Source organism: Heloderma suspectum, chromosome 7 (genome assembly GCF_057233095.1).
Source record: "Heloderma suspectum isolate Gila_16-S chromosome 7, 16-S_ref, whole genome shotgun sequence".
In the NCBI taxonomy this organism is placed as follows: domain Eukaryota; kingdom Metazoa; phylum Chordata; class Lepidosauria; order Squamata; family Helodermatidae; genus Heloderma; species Heloderma suspectum.
In genome coordinates, this window is record NC_139464.1 from 103459785 (window position 1) to 103466032 (window position 6248).

The window sequence follows — 6248 nt, forward strand, 5'->3', positions numbered from 1 at the left end:
TTACTTTTAAAAAAGCCAGAAAAACTTTGGGTCTTCCTTACATTCCTTTGAATGCAGTTTGTCCTTCTTTACAGGCTGAAGTGACTTTAGGGGGTACTGTAACAGTATAGCTGATTATGTAAGCAGGTGCTTGGGTTACCTCTAGTTCATTTAGAAGTGAGAAAGAACTCCACATGTTTTGTGTATACCAGAATTATACAAATACAGCACAGTTGTTTGGAGATATAATCCTAAACCAGGGGTGTGGATGATCTGTTCTCAGAAAACTACATGTCTTTACATAGGATAAACTTATATCCACTAATATACTCCTTAGTTTAGCTGGTGCCAAGGCATGAAAACTGGGCCCAAACCGTGTTTTTCTATACCTATCTGGTGTCAGTGGTAAGGAGCTCCCAGACCTGGAGTGGAAAATCGCCCAGCAGATCAAGTTTGTACTGGATCCCAGGAATTTAATCTTGCATAGTGCCTCACTTCTATACACCATTCCTGTCCAGAGCAATAACGTCACTGGGGTCTCATTGGACAATGTTGTATGCTGTAGCCTACTGGTAGGTGGGACCAGATAAGAGACCTATTATTGCAGGGCTAGTGCTTGACCTACTACTGGATCATCACTTTGCAGTGATGAGAATCACATGGTGCTGTGCTGCTGCAGCATTACTTAAGAATTTAAGGGCAGATTTTTTTCACACTCACTAGATGGCAGCAGGTAGCTGTTTAATTCTGTTCATTCATATCAATATGACTCACAGCAGGACATCATTGCTCCTTTATAAAAGCAAAAAGTAAATTGGATACTAGTAATTTAGGACTAATATCTCTTTTAGTATTAATTAATGATGGAGAAACCAAGCAGAGTGCTACTACATATAACTGTAGATTAGCTATTAAAACTCTACAGCAGGCCCAATTGAGCAATCATTACCAAGAACAGTTAATACTGGAAGGGTGACCATAATTATTAAATGAACTACGTAGCAGCATTTATGAACCTGGGCTTATCAGCAAAACATAACCACGTGCAAGGCAAGGACTATGCTGGCCCTTTCCTGTGGGCTATAAACTCAAGAGTTGGATGGAATGTTTCAGATTAAGGGGCATACCGAATCATATTGCGTAACACAGGGTGTGTTTGGACCATTGTGGTGGGGAACAATGCAAGTGGTGGGCGCAGGGGGGGGGGTGGCGCAGGGGAAGAAGCCATGTTGGCCTCTTCCTCTGCCGCGCTTGTTGGAACCCAGTCACCCTCTTCCCATATATTCACTCCCTCGTGGAGGGAGAGGTCTCACGTTCATCAATAGAGAAATTCTATATGCATGGTAGGGTCTTGGGTCTGATGGCCCCTGCTCCTCCCTGCAGGAAATACCATGAAAGTTGAGCAGAGCATCTTATATTTGCTAGTTTCCGTGATCTCCCCTCTCTGTTTTGATGTGATCAGATCATGTTAATCCAGGGTACTGCACAAAAATTGCGCGGTATCATGTATACAGATTACATGCATAATCCGATTCACAAATCACTTCATATGGACAATGTGGGTTGCAAGTCTTAGGTCTAATCCCCACCACATGTAAAGGGTTATCATAGTGATTAATGTGTGGCACAGCCTGTCAGCCTTTATGCCCATACAAAGGCAAACATCCTTCTCTTGTTTCTCCATCCCACACTTGAATCTGCTTTGAGTATATTTATTATGCTCTCCATACTGCATGAGCTATCACTATTTTAAACTTACCCACAACTGAAGACCCGAGCTCTACTCCCAACTTGAGTGATAAGAAAACACCTCTAGACAACACTTTTTTAGCTGCAGGATAGTGACGACTTTTCTGTAATAAATCTGTATGTAATTTAATCCATTAGTAATGTACGAAACCATCAACAACATGTATATGTGCTTTGAAAAGAGTATATATTTTAATTGAATATTACAGAAGTCTTGAGAAACACTCAGAAAGACAAACAGGAATCAGGCTTCTATTTGGGAGTAAAATGGCATGTGGCTAAATCATTTATGGAAAGGGTTTTTGTTTGTTTCATTGCTCAGCAAGATCTCAGGCTACATTATATCCCACATTAATTTGACCCATATTTTCATTAAGAGCACAATCCTATGCATACTTAGACAGAAAAAAGTCCTACAACTCCCTGTATACCCCAGCCAGTCATGCATAGGAGTGCATTCTAAAGCAATCAGTACTGTGTTCTTAAAAGCCAGCAAACACAAGATTCTGCCATGTTCCACCAATGCCCCACCAAATTTAGCATGCTCCAACCATAACTTTCTCATTTCTGTCTCTACAAGTGATTTGCCATATTTAGCCTATTTCCCTCATGCTCTGCCAATGGGATTGGTATATTTTCAGTCCAACGTCGAAGGCCACAGAAGTTCAGAGATTGTAAAGTGCCCTTGTTTTGCTGCAGTCTTCCCCAATCTGGTGCCCTCCAGATGTTTTAGACCACAACTCCCATCATTCCTGCCCACTGGCCATGATGGCTGGGGCTGATGGGAGTTGAGGTCCTAAACATTTGGAGAGCTACCAGGCTGGGGAAGCCTGCCTTGGTCTCATTTAAACTTTCATCAGAGAAAAGGAGTGGTCCCTTGTGGTGGCCCTTAGAAGCATATGAAATGACAACTTCCAAGCTTACTGAAAGGACAGATATCCTACTTTAAAAAAAAATCATCATAACACCAACACAAAAGCTTAGGTTTTTTAATCTCTACTCAAAATAATTTATGTCACTGAATGGTTGGAATTTCCTGTGGGATGGGAAATCTATGTTCTGTCCTGGCTCTTGTTCTGACTTGGCTGATAACTTGAAATCATTACCATGGCTCTAGACTTGTTCAGGAATGAGTTGCCCCATTGACGGTAATCCTTTCCAGCAAACAGATTCTGTTCTTAGATTATCAGATCACCAGATGTAGAACTGAGAGGGCTGTAAAAGTTTCCTTCCTCCTACAAGCTGTTGCATTGGGAATGTTGTCTGAAACATTCCTGAACAGCCAGTAAGCCAAGGTTTTGATCCAGAAAAGAGAAAACATTCACAATGCAGCCAGGCGGTTTTACAAGATAAGATAGTATTTCTCTCATCTATAGTCAGTGAAGGGAATTTATAGCAGGCAGAGGCATACATTAAATTTGGTTGAAAAGTATTCTAATTATATGTCCCCCAGGGCAACAGACAACATACATTTGTTGTGAAAGCAATGGGACACAAATATGCTTATATCTAATAAAGCATTCTCAGCACAGGAATGCAAGATATGGGTGGTTTAAACTTTACTGCATTTCCCCCTTTTTAAAAAAATCACTGTATAAGACTTCCTTAGAAGTTACTATTTGGAAACACATTCAGACAAAAATACAAGACTAGCAGCACTTGCAGCCTGGTCTATTCATTTTTACAGAGCATGCACAGGATCACAGCCTTAAGGTGCAATCCTACGCAAGTTTGGACAGAAAAAAGGCCTGCAACTCGCAGCTTGCTGGCCGGGGCATGCTGGGAGTTGCAGGCTATTTTTCTGTCTAAACTTGCTTAGGATTGCACTCTTAATCAGTAAATGAATCAACTAAAATTGATAAATTTTATAATTGATGAATCATGGCAAGAAATTTTAATCAGTGGGACTGCAGTTAAGGCATAGCTATTTTAAAGTTCTCTTGTTTTGGTGTGTTACTGTAATAAACAAGAAACTCTTAAAAGATGGCCTTTCTATCCAACAGATGGTTGCTTTTGTTTGTTAACGTTATCTCACGCTTCCTTCAGTATCTCAGAAAAATATTTATGCAGGCAAATATATATAACCAGTAAAGACGCAAATGATTTACTTAACTAAGGGCGCAGTCCTATTGGGATAGGGGGCCGCCTCTGAACTCGAGGCGACCACCTATCCAATGCAGAGCCAGAGAAGAGCGGAGGGGATTCATAGAATCATAGAATAATAGGGTTGGAAGGGGCCTACAAAGCCATTCAGTCCAACCCTCTGCTCAATGCAGGAATCCAAGTCAGAGCATCCCTGACAGATAGCTCTCCAGCCTCGTCTTGAATGCCTCCAGTATGGGAGAGCCCACTACCTCCCTAGGTCATTGGTTCCATTGTCGTATTGCTCTAACAGTCAGGAAGTATTTCCTGATGTTAGCCAACACCTCTCCTCATGTCCACCCTTTCATGATGCAACTTTCCCTTCTGCCTATCAGTGCTACTCCCCCCAGCCTGCGCCGAAGCCAATTGAGGTCATACAGACTCCCAAACTCCACTTAGGGGAAAATCTGGAGCAAAATGACTTTGCAAAGAAGCAGTATTTCAGGCAGAAAAGCATGTGATTGATGCAGAGTGGGAGTTATGTCATCTGACATGATCACAGAATCATAGAATAATAGGGTTGGAAGGGGTCTACAAGGCCATCGAGTCCAACCCCCTGCTCAATGCAGGACTCCAAGTCAAACCATCCCTGACAGATGGCTGTCCAGTCTCATCTTGAATGCCTCCAGTGTGGGAGAGCCCATCACCTCCCTAGGTCATTGGTTCCATTGTCGTATTACTCTAACAGCCTGGAAGATTTTCCTGATGTTCAGCTGGAATCTGCCTTCCTGTAACGTGAGCCCATGATTCCATGTCCTGCACTCTGGGATGATCGAGAATAGATCCTGGCCTTCCTCTCTGTCACAACCTTTCAAGTACTTGGAGAGTGCTATCATATCTCCCCTCAGTCTTCCCTTCTCAAGGCTAAACATGCCCAGTTCTTTCAGTCTCTCTTCATAGGGCTTCGTTTCCAGTCCCCTGATCATCTTTGTTGCCCTCCTCTGAACCCTCCCCAGTTTGTCTGCATCCTTCTTCAAGTGTGGTACCCAGAACTGGACACATTACTCCAGAAGAGGCCTAACCAGTGCTGAGTAGAGGGGAACTAGGACTTCCTGGGATTTGGAAGCGATGCTTCTATTAATGCAGCACAAAAGAGCATTTGCCTTTTTTGCAGCCACATCACATTGTTGGCTCATATTCAGCTTGTGATCGACAACAATTCCAAGATCCTTCTCGCTTGTAGTGTTGTTGAGTCACATATCCCCCATCTTGTAACTGTGCATTTGGTTTCTTTTTCCTAGGTGAGGAACTTGACATTTATCCCTCTTCAATTTCATTCTGTTGTTTTCTGCCCAGCACTCCAGTCTATCAAGATCACTTTGAATTTTGTTTCTGTCTTCCAAAGTATTAGCTACCGGCCCAATTTTGTGTCATCTGCAAATTTGATCAGCATTCCCTGCACCTCCTCCTCCAAGTCATCATTAAAAATGTGGAAGAGCACTAGGCCCAGGACTGAGCCCTGCGGTACCCGACTCGTTACCTCTCCCCAGTTTGAGAAGACCCCACTGATAAGCGCTCTTTGAGTCCGATTCTGTAGCCAACTGTGGATCCACCGGATCGTTGTTTCATCTAGCCCACTTTGAGCTAGTTTGCTCATCAGGATATCATGGGGCACTTTGTCAAAAGCTTTGCTGAAGTCGAGGTATATGATGTCTACAGCATTCCCATGGTCCACAAGGGTGGTTACTTGATCCAAAAATGAGATCAGATTCATCTGGCAGGATTTGTTCTTGACAAATCCATGTTGCCTTTGAGTAATCACTGCATTGTTTTCAAGGTGCTTACAGATGGATTGCTTTATCATCTGCTCCAGAATTTTCCCAGGGATTGATGTCAGACTGAGTGGTCTGTAGTTCCCAGGTTCCTCCTTTTTACCCTTTTTGAAGATAGGGACAACATCAGCCTTCCTCCAGTCATCTGGCACTCCACCTGTCCTCCATGATTTCTCAAAGAGAATAGACAGTGGTTCTGAAAGTTCTTGTGCCAGATCCTTTATTACTCTAGGGTGCAGTTCATCTGGCCCTGGAGATTTGAACTCATTCAAAGTAATGAGGTGTTCCTTGACCATATGCCTATCGATCTCAAGCTGCAATCCTGCCCCTTCAGCCTGTACTTCGCCTTTGCCAGGGGGGTCATAGACGCTCTTTTGGGAGAAGACTGAGCCATTGTCAGCTGTCTAGCCATGAGAAGGCGGCACAGGGGACGTGGCTGCCAGACAACACATAGGATGTGTCGTATCGGCATTTCCACCTTCCTTGTCCCGGACCGCCCCCAGGTATGCCTTGTTTGGGGTGGTTCTGAGCTGCCTGTGAGGCAGTGCGGGAGAGGGGAAAGGTCGTTTCTCAGGGAACCGACCTTGGAGCGCTGGCTCTGAGGTC